We start from the raw sequence: 22,297 nt of genomic DNA, 5'->3' as shown, positions 1-22,297 counted from the left end.
TATATATAATCTGTTGTTTTATTTATTTACTAAAAAATATTTAAAGTTGTAGGATTCCTAAATTTCATGTTTCATATTCATAGTCAATTAAGGGAACTTGAGATCCTCATACAATTTTGTATGTGTTTTGTAACAATACAGCAGAGCACTGTAGAATACAGTAAAATATGTGATGTGGTGGACCTTAGAGCACTAATGCACTGCAACATAGGAAGACAAGAAAATTTAAAAAAAAGAACAAACATAAATTAGACAAAACATGCGTAGCATTTAGCAACATTAAAACAGATTCAGCATTTCCACCTGAGTATCTTTTGATTTTTGTACAGGAGACACAATTAAAGGACCAGTGTGTAGGATTTAGTGGCATCTAGTGGTGAGGTTGCAACTGAAGAAGTGAACCACCCTTCCCCACCCCACCCCCCCCGCCCCGCCCCACCCCGCCCCCCCGGCCTCACCCTACCCTACAATGGCTGCAAAAAATGCAAAAACTACTACAGCTACTGTAGAAACATGGCGCTGCACCATGAAAGAGGACCTGCTCCCTCTATCAGCATACATAAGGCAAGGGTGGATATTTCACTTCATTGTTGGGGGGGCGGACAATAAACAGAAAACATTCTCAAGAGCAATTTCTGAAGGGGAGCCCCCCCGGAATATTTTAGGAACAAGCCAGGAAGTTTTCTCGCTACAAAACCAGGCGTTTTAACTGAGACCTCAGGACATCAGACATCATCGGACACAGCGGTGTTTGTGGCGACTGAAACAGGGAGCAATTTTAAGCCAAAACACTGTTTTTCTGCTTAAACCTAAAACTTTGTGACAAGAAAAAAATAGCACCTTTCTTTTAAAGTTTACTTTTGCAAAATATCTACTTACTATGGTCCACCAGCACCGCCAGCACCACGCTGAGACGCTCCACAGAGACAGGTGTGTGAGCTGCAGGTTGATTGGCAGTGGATCAAACCACTGTGAGGCATATGGAGGGGGGGAACTAATCTTTAGAAAACTTAAAAACACATCTTTCTGCATCTTTAATTAGCACAAGTGTTTTCATTACATAGTATTATATACTTTCAAATGACATGTTTTCACTGATAAAGGTTATTGAGGGGGACAAATCTCTCTTTTTCCCTGTGATGTCCGCCTATGGTATTAGGCTCAAACTAAATGACGAGTAGTTTCAGGTGCTTAAACATTAATGAAAACCTTGTATACGAGTGTATACAACATTTGTAGGTGACAGGGTTGTCAATAAAGTTGAACTTGACATTCACAGAGCTGTATTGAGGCAACTGCACCCTCTCTTATCACACATTTGCATGACAAAAGTTTGTTGACCGACTCCCGCTGCTTTTATTAGAAACATTTCTACAAAATAAACATTTCTTAGCATTTAATCAGTAAAAGATCATTTTCTCGGACATGTGTTGTATCCTTAGTGAATGTGTTTGAAGGTCATTATTCTGAATATATTTAGATTTCTTGTCTGAGCATCTGAACTGCACCTTTTGAGTTCTTCTCTGCACTCAGAGAGCATCTAGAGGGCAGTCAGTCACTGATTGCAGAATGAGCTGCTGCCTTAGTGAATCAGACACTGATTACGCGCAGATTGCAAGTGCAAATTGATTGAAATGTGCAGCGCAAATTGTGACTACACTTTGAGCACTTCAATCTAATCCAGACCAAAGAAACTAGAAGATATTTTGAAATCATGTTTTGTCCTGGAAAATGTAGAAAAACATAATGTTGGAGGTTGAAACTTCCTCCACAGACAATTTGAAAAGCTGCTGCTGAAATCCTCGAGAAGTTCTGCTCGTGTCATTTGACTGTGAAGGGTTTAGTTCAACATCAAAGTTAGGAAGTGGATTTTAGCAATACCAGTGGCAGATTAGGTGATCACCTGTTTTTTGAAGTGTTTACCAAAATAGACAGTAGTGGCATGTTGACTCAGGCGCTCTGTGTGTGTGTGTGTGTGTGTGTGTGTGTGTGTGTGTGTGTGTGTGTGATTGTGTTTGTGTGCTACCTCAGTGCTGTGTAGAAGCCAAACACACAGCCTCTCCAGTAATCAAGCCCCCTCTGTTTGAGTGCAGACAGCAGCCACCGTAATCTACCAAACTGTTTCATAACAGCGCCGACATGTGAAAACCTCACATGTCCTGAAAATAATTGGATTATATCGTATATGAATAATGATAATGAACTTAAAAAGCATTATTCAACACTTTGAGGGATGTGATTATTTGCCTTCTTTCCATAAATAAGACGAAAGGATAAATATCTGTCTTTATTTCTGTGCAGTAAGAACGGAGCTGGAGTCAGGACTCTGGTCACTGTGCTTAGCACAAAGACTCAGCAGGGGGAATGACATGGAAACAGTTAGTATCTGGTAATCCACTCTGCAGACAGATATGCTGCGGAGAAGTGCTGGGCGGATGGATAAACCTTTAAAAATTGCTCCAGAATGTACTGTATCTACCCTTACATTCACTTTTTAATTCAATTTTCTGTTAAACAAAACAATATGTTCTGTGAATAAGACTTCAAACTAGAGCCTGACCGATAATCAATGGAGCACTGATGCAGATAACAATCTCAGGATCTTACAATTTGGATATCCACATGTCGACTGATATGCACACGTTTTGGCAATGATCCCTAAAATGTGGTTGTGAGTGACAAAAATCTGTAATGGAGGCAGGATCTACTGTATTACAGCTTACAGTGCACTGAAACAATAAACTTCACTGGGAAAGTCATAATTATTAATTATCAGAAGCATCTTTTTCTGCGTTTTAATCTCTAAAGAGAAAGTTTTTATTTTGGCACATACCAGGCAACATATAGGTCAAGGAGTCATTTTACCACTAGCTGTCACAGATGACTCGCACTTCCTGAGTTAAACAAAGAGAGCCTATGAAAGAGACTGTGCAATCCATCGGTGTATACCCAAGCACAGACCTATACGATTCACACTGCCCTCTTACCAGCCCTGGGTTAAATGGGGGCTAACTCTGCTCTGAGGCCGGGCCAGCCAGCCCCAGGCTACAGTAGAGGTTAGTCCACTTCATAATATGTTAGGATTGCACCAGTGTGTCAGCCTGGGTCTAAGCGCAGTGTGAAAAGCACTAGTGTGTCTTTATTTTTTTTGCTCAACAACGATTCAACTAAACTTTTCTTCTTCTAAAGTTCAAAATCCAAAGCATAATAAATAAAAAAAGACTCCAGCCCAGTATAACACATTCCTGCAAATGTTTCACCATGAGAACCCAAAAATCGAACTGGTTTAAGCTCATATACTGGACTGGGCAAGAAAAACCGTGAATCTACCCAACCCTCATTAGGGCCCAGTTTGTATTTGATATATGCCTTTTCCACCCAAGTATGATCCACATTCTTACTCTGACCCTTGTATTTATATGTATAGGGTTTCTATTCACATGCAAACCACACTCAATCATTGTACATTGTTCTTTATATGTCTTTTGTATTCTGAAATCAAGACAATCTTCCCAGTTTTAGGCTTGGGCAATATCCAAACTTTTAATTCACGGTATCATCCTGCCCAAATTTTGCAACAGACAATATAATCGTTGCTCATTTGCTCGGTGAGTCCAGCTGAGCGAACTGCGCTGGATGATGGACGCTTTTTGTGTTATTGCCCTGTTAAGTTAACTACTGCTTATGGTAAAGGAAACATGCAGCATTTTCAAATCCCTTGGCTCGCCATTTTCTCCCACTTTAAGCCCAAAATATTATCAAATTGGTGAAGTGGCACTCTTCTTAGAAAACCTCCATGTCTGTATATTAAAGAGCTGCATGCATCAGGCCAATTAACCTCAGAGATACCATCTCGTGTTGCCTCTGCTACCATCGTGACAGCGGCATGTGCATTTTCTTTTCAAAATAAAAGCCTGAAGATGCCAAACAGCTGTTCCAAATATGATATTGTGAAAAATTAATGTTGCTATATTTAAAGCCTACCCAGAATCCCCTTGGAAACCTACCAGGATTTCTTTTGGAACTAGCTGAGCCGGCTTTAATTAAATAGTTTACATAATACGGATATACTCCCAGAAGACTGCACGAACCAAATTGTCAGTTTAGTCCTTGACAGAAGACAAAATCACATGCGGTCTACACCCACATGTCGACAGTGGGTGCATTTAAAAAACAGTCAGATGTGTGCACACAAACACAAACAGCACACATGGAGCCCTAACACTAAGCTGCGTGACACAAAGAAAGAAGAAGTGCACAGACTTCAAATCCAACTGAGTCAAATGGAATTGATTCAGCTCAGCGGGCAGTCTGTGTCAGCCGTGACTCAGTGTGCTTGCTCTCTTTTCAGCAGTGCCCCTCACACAGTCTGACTGGTGGCCGAGAGACACAGAGACACAGAGACAGAGAGAGAGAGAGAGAGAGAGAGTGCTTTGTCTTCATAACTGACGTAGTAAATAAAAGGTGGGTAAACTATGACCTTCAGTCACCGTGAGGCAATGCACCAAGATAAACATACATCAACTCTACCTTCATTTCCTCTTCTGCGGACTATTTATCGTTTGCTTTCTCTGAATTCATCTTCTAAATGTTAAAGTCATCCAGAAAAGCACGCTTTGGCTGAGCTCAGATGGCTTTACCTCCCACTACATTCCCGCTGTTTTGATGTATGAAAATATTTCCAGTGGAAAAGGCATCACAACAGTGCATTAGCAGTGGCATTACCCAACCACAGAGCAAGACAGGGTCATGTAAACTGAGATTACAAGAGCATTTGCTGCAGTACGATGTGGACCTGAAATGACTGTTCATGGTCATACACCGAGCAGAAATCACACCGTGTTCCTGCTTTTGTTTCTTAAACGAGTGTGTTATTTTACCAGTATCACACACTTCCCACTCAGAGCTGGCCGATGCAGCCACAGCTTCTGCCTCCAGATTTTCGGCGGCAGCCAGGCTGGAATTGGCAACCTTCAAGTCACAAGCTCCTGTCTCTAACTGCTGGCCAGCCATCCGTGCTGCTTCATGCTAATGTGCTTATGACGCCGATGGAAATACTCAGTAGAACTGACGGAGGAAGAGCACTGATGGTTTGTTTCACATGGAGAAAAAAAAAAACAGGCAGGCTGCTGCTCACACATCACAAAAGTTAAAAAGGTGTTCTCATTTACAATCTCATCCAGCAAACCATCAGCAGATGCAGCTAAAACTTCAGTTTGCTGACATGCAACAATGTCTTCCAATGACTCTCTCTCGAACTGCACTTCACCACCACCACCTTATCAGGCCTAAAAGACTATGGTACCACTTTCAAGTCACAGTCTATAGAGTGTTTATAAGTTTTCTTGATTAATGGATAATAAATAATTTACCAATGTTGTAGACAAAAGCTAGTACAGCATGTTCTCTCCCAACTTGTCAAATACAACAGCTTGGTCAGTGGCCTTGATGCTCTACTTACATCTAAAGTTAAATATGCAACGTCCAATTAGACTTTCAAAATAAAGCTTGCAGACAAACATTACACATACTATGACATATTACAACTTTTGGACTGTTTTTAACGTAATAAATGGTCCTGGTGTGGTTAGGGTGAGGCACCAAATCTCCTTGGTAATGTTTAGAAAGAGATCATGCTTTGGCTTAAAATAACTATGTGACATTTCTAACATCAGTCACATCACTCTTTATACTACTGCACTAGAGGGGTGTTCAAGAAGTGACGTTGCAGGAGTAACTGCTGCATCAAGCTTAAGATACAATATACAAAAACTATTCATTAAAGGAGAAGTTCGACATTTTAGGAAATACACTGTGGCAGTGGGGTGTGGTTGAGGCGCCGGCTGCTGGAGGAGAGGGAGGAGTGGCTCAGCCGGTGCTCAGACAGCTGGACAGAATCAGGTAATCAGTCAGCTATATAAGCATGCTTGTAACCTGGTTCTGGTCGCTTGCAGTAGGCTGGGTCCTGTGGGAGGACCGAAGCAGAGCCGCACAGCGACGACAAGACGCGGAAGCCCTCGGCCGAGAGAGACGGCTGTTTGTTTGTTATTAATTGTTTTTGTCCTCCTGGGCAATAAAAGCCGGTACACTTGCACCGTCGGCCTCTGTCTCCTCCTTCCTGCCCTCCCCAGTGAGCACTGAGGCTCACATACACTTACACTCATTTTTGCAGAGAGCTGGATGAGGATAATCCATCTTGAAACCACTCTCATGTCTGTCCAGCACAAAAACTAAATAAAAAGTGAAAGCGTAAATGTCTGCTTGTGGTTTCATGTGGTTTCAGTGCTGGACTTTTTCTGGGCACTGAAGCCTGAAAAAAAGGTGACTGTCCCGGACAGGAACCACAACCCCTGAAATACCACAATTTGTTTTTACACTTTTGTTTTTGTAAAGATTAAGCAAAAATAAAATTAAAAAATGCTATGCTAAGCTAAATGGAACGGTATATTGACTCTATTAATACAGCACTTTTTTCTAGTCTTGGCCACTCAAAGCACTTTACAACACAACCCGGCATTCACACATTCATACACACATTCACACACTGGTGGCGGAGACTTCTATGCAAGGTGCCACCTGCTCATCACGAGCGATAACCACTCGTACACACTCTCACACCAATGGAGGAGCCACTGTTACATTACCGCCATTGTTATTATCAGTAACAGTCAGGAATGGCGAGTGAAAGAGACATAACATACATAGAGACATAGAGTACATGTGCTGTTTGTCTCTAATGTATTAATAGAGATGGGGACGAAAGCGTTCATGTTTCCTGCTCCAGACACTTGGCAAAAGGATTATGAATTCATGAATCGTATATCTGGCAGAAATCGAGACCCTATGCTTATAAATGTTTTGCTTAGTTACTGTACTCAGCATACCTTCACTGTATTTGTCTTTGGTGTTGTTTGTTGTCTGGTTTTGTATTTTTCTGCAACTTTTCACTCATAAATGACCCGTTTACAACCTCAACAGTGATTAAATGGCAATTTGTTGTTGTTGTTGTTTTAAATAATAGTAGAGACAATTTTAGTTTGGTTTGGATTTAATCACTCAAAAACCTCTTATGTAGGTAACTTGTAACTTTCTTCTATCTGTTAAAAGTCATTAAATGTTTCTAGAAGCAACATTAGTCTTGATTAATACTAATTAATTGATTGATTGAAATACAAGACATCTGCCCCCCAGTTCAGGGGCGATGTAACAGCATATAGGGGCAACAGTGACAACACCTCATATAAATGTTCAAAAATATAGATATAGTTGAAACAATTTCATATCAATTAAGCAATTAATCCCAGTTTGTTTAGTATGAGACATCAGTTTGTACGTTGGCAGGCAGAGAGTGACGATCACAGACTGAGTGCATAATGAGTTTCATGATTCTGTATCGTCTGTGATCCGTTACACATGCCCCTTGTTTAAAATGTGTAATAATGACATAGCTTTAACCAGGTGTTGAATGTGAGTTTTAATACTACTGAGTTTCAGTACTTTAGGCCACTTTAGAAACCAAACATAACAGTTTAAAATATGCAGATTGTTATCCAGCACGGCGGTGTGTAAAGAAGATTTAGACAGCATGAGAAATTGGCTCTTGGCGAATTTAACTACTGGATTATGACAAAAAGCACATCATAAAAAGGGTATACATAGTTGTTCAAACTGAACACTAACACTTTTCTTGAGTTATCCAAAGAAAAGAAATCTATTTTGATGTTGTTACTGAGCCAGAAACCTGTTGAAGCTGTCAGTAACCCTATCCTTACCACTCATGACACTAACTACCCTTCTGGCTTGAAACAAAAAAAGCTTAACTTTGACAAATATATCAACTGTTAGACAACAGCAAGTTTATCAAAACTAGACAGAAGAACTTGGACTAGTGTGAGACAAAAGTGTTTCCTTTGGCAGGCAGAGAGGTATCACTGAGTTTCATGACTCTGGCTTGTTAGAGATTTAACAGTTGCTCCTTGTTAACGTCTCTCCTACTGACTGAGGCTGCACTGCAACTTCAATCCACAGCGCTTCGTGCAACTCACTGGGCCTTGATTGAATTATTTGGGTCATACTAGTTCATTCTGTAGAACAGGTCCAACAGAGCAGAGTTAACAGCGAAATATAAAGAGGGAGAGGGGGAAGACGCAGACACACACTGAGAGAGACATAAGCAGTCTGGTTGGGTTGTTCAGCACCACGGACAGCGCCGCAGTGCCAAACTGACTGCTGTTAAACGGGTTACTGACTGCACCTGGATCTGTGTGTTTGTTTGTTTTTTTTAAAAAATGACCAGAAACAGAGGTCCCCTCTTAGATAGTGGAGAAATGTAGTGCCCTGTTGGCAATAATGACGTGTATGTGTGTGCGTCTGTGCGCTTGTGCTGACGCGTCGGCGTGTGTCCGCGGATGACAGAGAAACAGAGACTCTCTGCACATCGACAGGGAGAGTAGAGTCACAGTTTTTGATGCAGATAGAGAACAGTCACGCACACACACACACATGCACGCATACACACATGCGCGCGCAACTGGTATTACCCAAAGGAAAACGCATGCCACACACCTGTGCTGTGAATCAATCTTCTTCCAGTGTCCACACTCGACTTAGAGGAATTAAAACCTTCCCATGTTGGAGTTGTGTGTCTTTAGTGCAAATCCACCGTTCCGTTAAAGACCACGTGAAGAAGACTGGATAAAAACAAACAGAAGAAGAAGAAGAAGCAGAGGCTGGCTTCTGTGTAACTATACTCCCCCGCGACAGCCGGTTACTCTCCGTCAAACAATCCCAGACACGTCGCTCTCCTCCGCCGTACAACTCGGGATAGTTCAGGGGGGCTGAAGGGATCAATGTAGAGCGGTTGCTGGAAACCCCCTCGTCCGTCCTCTCCGCAAACTTTCAACATCGATCATTCCTCCCTGCCTTCATGCACCGGGGCTCCCGTGAGCGGACTGTCAAACAGGACCAGAGGGGAAATCCGGGAGACGAAACCACCCGAGAGGTGCCGGGTTGCGCCCTGGCGGTGCACAGCGGTGCCTGCAGGCTCTTCAAGTCGTGTCCTCTGGACTCTGGGGCTCCGGACCAGCTCAATAATCCATGCTTCAAGTTTGTTACACACTTGTTCTTGGACAAGCTAACGGTCGGGTGAAAGGCAGGTTGTCACTCACTCATTTCAGCTGCAACTTGTTCAAGGTTTCTTTTTATTAATTCATAAAAAAAAAAACCATGGAAATACATACAGTGCTTGGACCAATGAACCAAAACCAAAACCAAATAAAATAATTTAGTTAAAAAATATATTTTTTTAAAAACTACAACTATTCTGTAATAAACTGTGTAAATATCTTTCAAAGGTCCAGTGTGTAGGATTTAGGCGGACAGTCAAAAGTGGAACAGACAAACCAAACTCTTCACAATATTTTCTCCTCTATACTTGGTCAGATGAGATTCAGTTGGTTGCATTCTGCAACCTCACCATTAGATGCCACTACATCCCACACACTGGTCCTTATAATTACTCATAATAATAATATTTTCTTTACTTATATAAACAGGTGACACATTTAAGGAAAATCAAATCAATTTTATTTATACAGCCCAAAATCATAATCACATTCAGTTCAATTCATAAATACTTTATTTGTCCCCGGGGGGCAATTAAAGGCACGTGGAGTAGCACACAGACACAAACAAATCAGCACATTAAGTACACAAGTCAGCACATTAGTTACACAAGTCAGATAGAATAAAAGACTAAATAAACTAAAAAAGATATTGCCTCAGTGGGCTTTACAATCAGTACAGTGAACGACATCCTCTGTCCTTAGAGTGAGGAAAACCCTGCCGTGTTGGGAAAAAAAACCTTTTAACAGGGGGGAAAAAGATGGAAGAAACCTCAGGGAGAGCCACAGAGCAGGGATCCCTCTCCCAGGACGGAGAGACACGCAGTATTAAAAACAGAATAAATGAGTGACTGAATAAAATGAGTTCAAATGCTTCCAATCTATGAGGGAACAAAACGTAACTGATAAAACTGCATGTGAATTAAAAAGTACAGGAGTAAAACGGATGTGAAATGAATAACTGAGTGTTAATTGTACATTGTTTGCCATTGCTGAAAGATAACTCTGGCGCCCCGGAGGCTGTTCAGTAATCCATCCGTGTCTGCAGCTCCAGGCAGTGCACATTTGTTAATCGTCTACCAGATTCTGACCTTCTGTTCGAGGGTGGCCACACCCGTTTAGTGATGTCACAGCAGGTTTCTGATGGAAAACATCTGCCATGACTCACTGATGAGGAAGTCAGATTAATTAAGACCAAACAGCACTCAAGTCTTACAGCAACACAAAGCATTTCCAGTAACTCACACAATACAACAAGAAAGCAAGATTAACACACATCTTTACCAAAGGATGAATTTTAGGTTTTTTTTCCAGACTTTTTCCAGATCAAGTTTGTTTGGCCCCGGTTCCTAAACCAAAACTCGATCATTTTAAATCGCTAATATGATGTGAATAGTATAACTGGGAGAATGTCACTTCTGTTACTGACACGAAGTGATCGGCTGATGGTTTTACTGGAGAAGACACATCACTCTGTTGTTGGAAGTCCACTTGCGATAGCATCCATCCATCCATCCAACAACCATCCATCCATCCACCAACCATCCATCCATCCACCAACCCACTCAGCAGGCTAAGCAGGGTATTCCAGAGCGATGGCCTTGGACTTAGAGGTGTTGACGATCATCCCAACTGCTTCAAACTCCGCTGCAAAACACCCCAGAGCGGACTGAAGAAGCCAGCAGAACCAGGTCATCTGCAAAAAGCAGAGACATATTTCTGAGGTTCCCAAACCGGACACTATCCTCACCCGACTGCGACTTGAGATCCTGTCCATGAATATCACAAACAGAACCGGGGATAAGGGACAAGCCTGGTGGAGTCCAACACCCACTGCAAACGTGGGTTCCAGCAGTTTAATGTTGTCCATTCATCAAGTTAAAATGTAAAAATGCAAAACTGATACCTGAATGTTTTGTGCACTGCTCCTTCCTGATAAGAACGAGAGAGACAAAAGACGCAACATGAGCAGCCTGCGGGGAACAAAACACAGTACAGTAAAGATGGAGCTTGATCAGATGTGTTTTAGCTGATAACACACATTTAAATATGCCCTGATTCCAATCTTAAGGATTGTCTCTTGATATCTCGATCTTTTGATATGTGATAACAGAAAACATCAGCCACATAACTCCAAACAGCTGATCCTGTGGACCGTCCACATAAGGCACAGTCACACATCAGCCAGTGAATCCTGCAGTTTGCTGATAGATTGACACTCTGTCAACTCTACTGTCGAGCAGCTGATATGCACAAAAACAAGGTGGGATGATGAATTTCATCCACAAATATTGTTGAATGGGTTTTTTTCCTTTACTTTCATGCCAGCAAATCAGACTGAAATGAGAAATGGTAGAAGATGATTCAGATTTTTCAGTCCAGTTGGCACACAACACTACCTAACTTCCTCCGAGACACATTTCTTTTTTCAAGTTTACTTTCAATAGGATCTCCTTCAGTATTTTGTGATACGTGGTTCATTTTTATAAAATGACAGCTACATCACTTTGAGGCACTTTAAAGCAGGTCAAGGTGATTTGCTGATGGATTTTCTCTTTTCTAAATACTTGGATACAGTCTTAACACTTGTTTCTTTGTATGTATGGAAGGAATCATGTTTACGGATATTGATTTGAAACAAAACTTCACGGACCCAAAAAGAAACAAATGGATTAATTAATTGAAGGTTAATCTGCCTGCTAGCTGGACAGTATGGCAAAGACAGCAGACAACACAAGGAGCCAGAAGTGGGAAAACTCAATGAAGAGTCCCAATATTAGTACAGTATGCAATTAAATCAGCTTTTAAATTTCTCTGAGGATTTAACGTTTTCATGTAAATATGAGAAAATCTCAGTCTGAATGAAAGTTGATGTGATTAATGTGCTGCTTTGTTTCTGTTCATTTCTGTGACCCCGAGTTTGATCTATGGGGGAAGGGTGAGAGGTGCATTGCATTGCCATACTGTCCACACAAACAATAAATAAAGTTGCCATGAGGCCTTGTTAATTCTGACTGTGGTCCCTCAGAAGAAAAGGTGGAACAAGCATGATTTTGTAATTAGAAATGCTCCTTGTGGTTCCTCTCATAACCATGACGATGACCTTTTCCTATTCTTAACCAAGTACCTTTTCTACCAAGCAAATATTTAGGTGTTTAGTTCTGACTGCATGTTGTGCGTTGCTGCCACCGTGTTTTTTGATACAAACATGAAAAGTGCTAACAATAGACATTTTTAAATCCCACACATAGCTGCTGTCAAGGTTCATAGTTAATTTATGTGTCATTTTACATTACAGGGTTATACAATGCACTGAACAAGAAGAAAAAAAATCAATAGTGGAGTGTTCAGGGTGAGCTCAGGAGTCTCGCAGCCTGAGGAAAGAAGCTGCTCTGTAGTCTGGTGGTACTACAGTGGATACTTATGTACACAGACATACAGACAGGCTGGGGTGGGTGTTGTCTTTTAGGCTATGTTCAGACTCACAGCTCATATATATATCTATATATATATATATATATAGATATATATAATCATATCCAGAATGTGTGTCCTGATTGATTTTAGGAAGTCTTGACAAGAAAACAATGCAATTTTTGCAAAAATCGTCCCCAAACCACACATGGAGGTGATTTGAAAAGCAGTCCAATCAGATATCTACAGATGTGTCTCAGTCCAGATTTAAAAGTGTCCTTTGCGCAATGAGACACAACAATGATGCCATGTCCTATGGGAGACAACACAGAGAACAACAGTCCGTGGGCTGTCATGCTGAAATAAATTGTCTGCTCCACAACTTGACAGCCTGATCTGCATTTGTCAGGGTCAGGGACTGATGCTTACATCATTACTATATCAACCTATGCAGATATGATGGTGACGTCTGGAAACAAAAATCCAATCTGACCACTTGTAAATAAGCATGCAGAGACTCCATTTCTCAGATCTGATTTGAGAAACAAATCAGTATCATTCACATCTTCATTACAGACTAAATGACTGAATAAACTCAACAACTTAGTTGTCCTTGTCGCAGCCAGAGGACTGTCTGTTTCCACTTCAAGTGAAAAATAAAGATACTTCAATGGAAAGTTAGGTCAGGTAACTACTTTCATAGGGGATTTTCACATCGAAAAAGTCCTTACTAAGTCTGTTGATAAGTGCGTTCAAAGCGGCACTAATCAATACTTTTATATTATACAGTGACTGAAGGTTTGCATACATGAAATATTTACTTGCTTACTTGCTCAACAACCGTGACTGCATTTTCCCCTTAGTTCAGTTCATCAGACAGTTCATGCACTTTGCTAGAACTGCCAGGTTGCGACCGATTTTGTTTTGCTAATAGCATGTTACCAGACATACAAACACATACACACACTCACACAAACTGAAACCTTATTCTCAAACAACAAGATGCTGAAATGGTTTTGGTGTCCCAGATTTGAAAACTTCCGACAGGCACATTGTAATGCTCCGCTGTAGAGAGCATGCAGACAGACCTTTAGAAGCGCAGAGTTGATGTTCTTAAATGTGTTTTCCTTTTTCTGCCAGGAAATGGGGTGGAGGATAATGGTGGGGAAAAGCTTGAAACGGAGTATAGAATTGAAAAAAAAAGGATGTTCTCACCTTTGCTGGGCCGCAGCCTGAAAGCAAATGCACTTCTTGATAGCAGAGGATCATTTTCGTCTCCACAACTCACACCTAATCTGATCAATAGTACGTAAAGAGAATAGGAATCAGATTTGCGCTCAAACGAGGTAAATTTACAAGAAGGTTTTTTCAAAATCCAGTGAAAGCATGATTTCCTCTTTCAAACAGACAAGAGAACATTTCAGGGAACTGGACCTGAAGCGTTAAAAGCCCTGATTCATGGCATTTCTAGAGTGGTCTGACACTGCGATTGACCTGTTGAGTAGCACGGATTACAGCCATTAGGAGACACCGATCAAATAAAGTCATCAGGGGAAGAACAATGTTAGCAGATTATACTTTCAGCAGTACAATCAATCTAAATTGGATTGTAGAATTTTATACATTTTCCAAGTACGCAGTGCCTGCTGTGTCTATCTTTGGTACAGACGTTAAAAGTAGAAGTGAAATATGAAACATTTCTGCAATAAAATGTTTAAAAGTGACCAGACCTTTGTTACAAATTTTGTTGAGTTGTGTGAATGACACAAAACGTGTCATCAGTAAAACTTTAAAACATTATCTCGTCGGTGAACATTTGTGCCTGACTGTCACACACACTTTTATCAGCAATGGTGGTTGTTAAATGTTGTCTTGATCACTAATGAAGCGAACTTTCACCTTGCGAAAACAACCGGATCACTTTACAGAATACATTAGCTGTAAGAAAATGACCAACAGCATGCACTGTGTGAGTGTGTTTCTCTGCATGTTTGAATTCAAGTCAACCTCTCACTAAACTCAGCACTCACCAGACACTCCAGTTTCTCTCTTGTTTTTTTCTGCTATCCTCTCTGATGTTACCTTCATGAAATAAAGTACCCATTCCCTTCAGCTCCAGTCTGCAGTCAACATTAAAGTACATAAACACCTCCACAAATTGCCGCTGCAGTCAGGTTGATAGACAGGAGTGAAGATAATTCCATGTTTTAGTGTAATCCCGAAAGTTAAAAAGTCATATCTCTGCTCTCCATCTAAATCTGTCAGTAATAAGAGCAGAAGCTAACTCCGGTAGGTTATTCCTCCAGAAGGTCTGGCTGCCCACGGCTTTCTCCTCCAGAGCAGGCCAGCTCCCCTTGCTGCAACGCTTCATATTGCCAAAGCTGCTGCAAGTGTTGTCATTGTTTTAGCTACCTTCTTGGCTGTTTTGCAGTTAGCAATCCGTTCCGTCCTCTCTATGTCGCCACATAAACGTGCAGCAGTTATTACCAGCAGCAAACAGGAGGACCCTGCTCTCTACATGTTCATGAGCGAACAGGACCACCTCTTTATGGAGTTCATTGTCCTGATTGGATAAGCAGGAGGACGACAGACATGGGATAGTGACCAAACACTCAATAACAGTTATAACAGTTGGAATATAGAGCTATTTAACACATATTTTGATAAAAAAAAAAAAAATATGACTTACAGCAGTCTGAATCCACAGCTCTATAAAGTCATTAGGTTATCATGCAGTATGGCCCAATAAATGCTAGGCATGTACAACTTATGTGTTGAAAAATGAAAATAAGTGATGACTATGTGAACAAGATTGGTATGCCTACCCAGACTTATCCAACCAAAGCTTCTCTGTATTTCTGTAGGGGTGTGCATATATTGCAGACGAGAGGTCTGAGTGAAGTTTGATATTGAGCTGCTTTTTGCCTCCACCTGTCTTTATTGACCAAACTGCTGTCTGCTTTCCAACAGGTTGTTTCCTTGGACATTAAATGTGAAGGAGGCCCCTCCAGGCTCTATAATAAACAATGCGAAAGTCTTCTTAGTCTCGTCCTTGATGAGATACTTAAAGGGGTTGTTTCATCTAAGCAGAACAAGTGGAGCATAAATAGAAATCAATGATGTGCTTGCGAACTCAACCTGACAGGTATCTGATAGACCAAACAGCGCTGTTGTTACTACAAAACCTCTTGAATATGAAGCTTTCAATAAATATGATATAAAAATATATACAGCATTTTCACCTTCAAAATATCAGCACAATGACAGCGAAAAGAGCTGTGATTGACTTTACTATAGTGTCTCTTTTTCAATATGTACTTGATGAGTTTTTATGTTTCATGAATGAAGAAACTGACAAAGTACATTCAACTGTGCCACAGGGATAGTGATGATTAGATTAAACTTTTAACTAGAAAGACAAAAAGCAGCTGAGTGCAGAGTATATACTGTAGATCAAGATGATATATAAATAGAGACATCATACACACATACAAAATATAATACTTGAGTAAAAGTACTGTCTGATATTATATGTACATAAGTGTCAAAAGTACAAGTGAAAGGAAGTTATACAGTATGTATATTTCAGGTATGTATTGCATGTACTGTAAACTTTAGGTTGATTGATTATCAGATCAAAGCAGAATCAGTGTGCTCGAATGCAGCATGAAATAACTTATAACTAAAGTTATCAATTAAATGTAAAAAGTACATTTGCCTCCAAAATAAAGTGGAAATATGAAATGGAAGAAAATCGAAATACTTCAGTAAAGTACAAATACTTAAAAAATTGTACTTAAGTACAGTCACATTCCATCATCAATAGTAAGTCATTAAATTCAGAATGGACAGCTGGAGGTACAATGTGATTATAGTGACCGATTCATGACTGAAACACAGGTGAACAGAAAAAAAGGAGGGAATGGCTGAATATAAATGTCAAAGCTTCGTCGCTCTTGCAGACTCGTGGACTTCGCGGGGGTTTGTTGGTTGGAAATCTGTGAGTGCTGACGGCAGGAAGGGGAATAGCAATTTTTCAGCGGAGCAGTAGAAAGCTTTCTGAAACACAAACTGGCATGAGATGTACACAGCGGAGGACAGAAAGGCTCTGCAATGGGTGGCTAAGACCGCCCAGAACATCATTGCTACCAATTTACTGAGCATCAGTAATATCTGAAAGGTCAAGTGCCTGCTTCTTTCCTTAGCCTGTGAGAATCTTCATCTCCACCCCATCCTCCACACTCTACCATACACAAGTAACTCTCACTGTCATCAGCTGATTTTCATTTATGCTAGTTGCTGTGCAGGGGATATACTATAATAACTGCATTGTAAAATGTATTGTTTCTCCCTGCATGCATCATTGCAATAACCGGCATAAAACTGCATTTCTTAAATTGTTTGCAATACTTTCTACTCATTGGTTGATTTTCTCCAAAGACAGGACTGGAAAAAGAAGTGGTAAATGCTAAATAGTGTGATGCACAAAACAAATGCAAAGGGCACTGATCCAACAGCAATCCAGCACGTTTGTGTTTGTCCTGAAATAACAGTGTGTACTACATGTATTAAGGAAAAAAATGATTTTCAATAACTTGTTAGAGATGCAAATGAAGAGGACATCATTTAATTATGTTCAACACAAGTAAAAACAAAACATTTATCCAATAGTTTTTAATTATAGCTGCTCCTCAGCATTAGAGAAAAACAAGCCATTCAATTTACCATTAAATTGACCGTCTTGTCTGACATTGCAAAGTCATAATTTGCTCTATAATTCACATGCAAACTGCTCTGCAATCAGGCAAACTCACATGTCAAACAAGCCGGCACGCACAAACAAATTCAATAACTATGGGGAGAGGTGTAGGCTGAATTGATAGGCTCAATTAATCAATGCCTGTCACCGGAACGATGCAGTCATTTCTTTGTGTAACTTTGTCTGTTAATTGGCTGTACCAGCTCACAGAAGATCATATTTATGCTTTGGGGGGTGGAGAGGTGGTACAGGGGATATGCGGTGAGGTGCCATAAACACTTTACTGCCCCGGGACAGAAGTTGCCATTGATCTTTGTGATGAGCACAAGAGATGAGAGCAATTAAAGGGCATGGAATGCTTGGCAGCCTATAAATATAAGCCCTAAATACACCTGCAAAGCCATATGCATATAGAATAAAATGCATATTGTCTTGGTAACCTTATCTCCTTTTATTGCAGATGACAGCTAACAACCTCCCCGTCTATAAATAATTAAAAATCCCTGCAAGACAAGACAAACTACCGGTATTAAGGTATTGTAAAATGCCAAAATCATATGTTCTCAATGATTTGGTTTGACAGAGGACTTTTGGAGGACAAGGAAAAACTGGACCAACATCTTGTAGCTGCAGCTTCTTACAGGCTACAGCTACAGAACAAACTCTAACCTGTTAACTAACTAATGCCCTTATGAAGTCATTTTCACCATTATTTGCTTTATACCTTTAAAGGTCTTGTGTGTAAGATCTATTGGCAGAAATCTAATATGGGATACTCATAATTATGAATGGCCCTTTATATCTACAGAGGGAGCGGGCCATCTTAGCTGAGTTACACCACCATGTTTCTACATTTATGCAGCCCTTATTGTTTCGACCCCAGGCCAGTATAGGATGCCCGGCTTTTAATTGAAGGAGTTTTCTATCTGGGGAACACTGAATCAAGATTTTCTGCTTCCTTTTTTCAACTGTTACAGCATCATGTTGCAACAGATTAAGATGCCATATGAACTTTACTGAAGTTCTCAACATTTGAATACTATAATTACCGGCTTTCATTTGAAATTAAGAATAGGTTAAAAGGTTCTGTTTAGCTAAATCACACATTTTCAAGCTTACCCCCGGGGTTTAGAGGATTGTTCCTCAAGTGAAATACGATATTTGTCTTGCTCAAATGACTGAATTTAAAATTTAAACCAGGACCCTGTCTTTCCAGGCACAAACTCCCTTACTTTTGATGATGCACAGACATGTCAGTCAACATTTTTCCTTCCAAAATCCCAAATTTCACTCAGTTCCATTGTGTGCACTTATTTTGAAGATTCAACCTTGTAGAAACAATGTTAAGTTTGGTGATTTGGTTTAAAATAGTTATATATCAATTACTTACAGCGGCTACAACATAATAAAAGTTACAGTTCTGCACCAAAACATGTGGTAGTTTCCCCTGTAGTCCTTTTTCCCTGTCATGTGTACAGGACTCTACATTTCTGCTTGTCTGCTTGAAATCTCAGGCAAACAAGTTGTGCAGTTGTCTGATGGAGCAAGTGAAATCAAATAAATGTGATGTCTAGTTTAACATTATCTAAAAATGGCCAACGTAATGTCTGCAAAACTGAAGCTAAGCTTTTCTAGCTGAGCTGCGTCAAGGAGTCTGTCTCACCATCATCAATCAACGAACAGGACTGATGAGAAAAAGCAACATATGTAAAATATCTCTGGAATTAAGTAAGAAAAGAGTCTTACGTTTCTTTTATCTGTATCATCATTGTGAATTATTTTGGCCACGATTATCGTGGCCAAAATAATTCACAATGATGATACCAATAACAATAATATCGAATATAACGGTAATCTCGCTTGTCTCGAGTGTCTCACTCTTGTTTGTCAACTCCTCCAACATAACTGTGCTTGGCGGTAGTAAATGCACTGGTAGTAAGGTGCATTACATGCATTACACTGTGACGAAACTGAAATTATTTAAGAGGTGCTGGGTTATTTACACAATATTACCATATGTGTATCATAACATGAAATCCACATTTATTTTTTAATGATCGCGTTTAGCGTCATAATATACTGTATTGCAACACAACTTGTTGAGCTGTTCCAGTGTGATCCAGAAGCTCAGTAATCCAACCTTGAACTGCGCTGTCTTTCCGGAGACTTTGTAAAATAGATTCATAATGATTTTCCTTCTTCCTCTTTGCAAAGCAATGATGTTAGTTTGATTATAATGGCAAAAGAATGGCTTTGTGGCTCTGGGGCCGTGCAGTTGTATGTTGACTTTAATGTGGTTGAATGTCAGACCACACAAGCCTGAGCCTGGTCCAATTCTTGTGTGTCCTGGATGTAACATGATTTACCATCCTAGTAATTACAGTCTCTCAGGGGAGTCTATCTCACACACACACACACACACACACACACACACACTCACTCACACACACAAAGAAAAAGTTCAGGACTTAGCTATCCATAACCCTGACATTGCCGCAGTGGCATAGCCCTCTCAGACCAGTCTTGTTTTTCCCCTCTTTACTCACTCACACGCACATACACACACACACGCACACGCACGCACACACACACACACACACACACACACACACACACACACCGTGTTTGCCTTTATGCTTGCTTGTTACTTGTTCTTGCTCATAGTGTAGCAGTATTTGGTAGTTAGGCGACAGATGTTGAGAGTTAATTATTGATCAGTATTGCGTTTTCTTAACAAACTCTGTTATGCTGTCAACAAGACAAGACACAACAGCTGGTTGTGACTAGGGCTGTAACGATTCATCGAGTTACTCGAGTTACTCGATTACAAAAATTGGTCGAGGCAAAAACTCTGCCTCGAAGCGTCGTTTAATGCCTATGACGCGCAGGGATCTTGAATGTTCCACACGGACCGTTGTTAATACTACTGCGTAAAGTGCCGTACACGGACACGGAGAGCCCTCTCCGTCGCCGGAGAGCCTGACGGAGAGCCTCTCCGTACTTTCCGGGCGCGGAGTGTCCGTCACTCCGTCGAGGGGAAACGGAGACGGCAAGGGCTGTGATTGGTCCTCTAAACTCACGTCCTCACGCTGGTTCTCCAGCAGCCCGGGGGGGATTGCATTGCGTATCCGCCACCACGACGGAGAACTGCGAAGGCTCGAGATGACATGCCAGAGCAGAATCAGTTTGTGCGCGTTTAAAAAACGTAGATATGATTTCTGCTTTACAGACAGTTGAGACCGACGTGACATGTTCTCCCTCTCTCTCTGTCTGTCTGTAAGTGTGTGTGCACGTGTGTTTGTTTACGTCGGTCCTTCGTAAAACAGAGCGGAGGAGAATTGTAGATGCGCGACGATGAAGAAATTATTAATTAAATGAACACGGTCTGGACCGGTTCTATAGGAAAAGTGACCTTAAATGACTTCTGTTGTGATTTGGTGCTGTGTATAACATAAAATTATATATAACACAGCATGCGTGCACACACATAGGTTGCTAGGTTACCATAGCAAATAGGCCTATCCCAGAGATTATATATAATTTGTTAGTAGGTGGTTAGAAGGTGCAATCCCTTTTTGTAATGTTGTATAAGACAACACTAAGGCAAAATGGCCGTTACTATTTAAGTTTGTATTGATTCATAGTGTTACATGTTATACATGTTTCACAGTAAGTTGAAACTGTATTGTTATTTAATTGTTTGCACTAAATGGGTAAATTGCAATACAGTTTTGGAGCCAAATGTTGGAGTTGTAAGAAATACCTCTGTTTTTAAAAAAAATAAAAGCCAAATGGTTGATCATTTTACAGCCACATAATTTTCGTCATGCATTATTTGTTTTGGTTGTTTAAAAATGCAAAAAATATGTATATACGATTAATCGATTAATCGATCGATAAAGTGCTAGATTAATCGATTCCAAAAAGAATCGATAGCTACAGCCCTAGTTGTGACAGTCAGTCTTCTTCGTTCATCTCTTAATGTCAATTATTTTCCCAACTCTTGGTATTTGTTGAACTTCTTTTTCAGACTGCATCCATTGTCTGCTCAATGATCCCAGATCCCAGGGTGGTGCTCTGTGATTATTATTTATAACTTAAAGCTGCTGTAAGCGTCTGTCATCAGTTCAGCTAACTTCCTGTCTGTTCTGCAGTTAGTGATCCCCTCCATCCTCTACGTCGCCACATGAACGTGCAGCAGTCATTAACAGACATATCAGCAAACAGCAGGATCCTGCTTTCTGCATGTTCACGAGCAGACAGGACCGTCTCTTTATGGACTTCTCTGTCCTGATTGGATAAAGTGGGCAGGGATGTTGAACAGGGATTGTTTAATGGATAATGCCCCAATTTAAAGAGTAACCCAATGCTGACTTATTATCACTCTGCTGCATCTAGGCAAGTAAAAGCTATTGGAAAGGACAGACGGGGAGAAGTTGGCATTCAAAACAGTGTAAAAAAACATAAGTCACATAAAAAAAATACCTGGTTGCGTGCAGAGGGTACATGACAGTGACCAAGTAAACTTCACTATCCTTTTAGTCTGTTCACACACTGAGCATCAGGACTGTCTCACTCTGGCTCGATGTATTATCACCACCAGTGTAATCCATCCCTGTCATAACTGTAAAACATTAACATAAAAGTGATACGTTACTTCTGTTATCTTAGACTATCCAAAATTCAACATCTTAGTCAAAGTCAAGCAGTCGGCTGTGGTGAGAAACATTCAGACTGATAAAAAGTGATTGCTTCCTAAGAAAGAGAATCTTGAAGAATAAAGGCAATCAGATAAGATGGTGGCTAAAACTTTAGAGCAAATATACATAATGTTGAATGAAAACTGCGATTTTATTTCATTCAAAATGAAACCTTTTCAAAAGCATACATTTTTTGTTTATCTTAACATTTTTTATATGATACAGAAGAAATTGTCTTGATTTTTAAGCTTATTCAGAGCAGCTTCAATAGTTTCTTAAAAAGTTTGTTTTAAACAAGTATG

The 22,297-nt window shown here is 40.4% G+C and overlaps 1 protein-coding gene across 1 annotated transcript in view; it reads right to left on the bottom strand.

Moving 5' to 3' along the window:
• The window catches only part of nlgn1 (neuroligin 1), a 429,936-nt gene extending 420,814 nt beyond the window's left edge, over nt 1-9,122 (bottom strand). Inside the window, exon 1 of the mRNA XM_084355353.1 lies at nt 8,566-9,122. The gene's annotated coding sequence lies outside the window, so the exon portion shown is untranslated. The remainder of the gene's footprint in view (nt 1-8,565) is intronic.
• Nucleotides 9,123-22,297: the final 13,175 nt, after the last annotated feature.

Source organism: Pagrus pagrus (assembly GCF_965226575.1).
Source record: "Pagrus pagrus genome assembly, chromosome: 6".
NCBI classification, from domain to species: domain Eukaryota; kingdom Metazoa; phylum Chordata; class Actinopteri; order Spariformes; family Sparidae; genus Pagrus; species Pagrus pagrus.
This window is presented reverse-complemented; position numbering and strand designations above follow the sequence as displayed.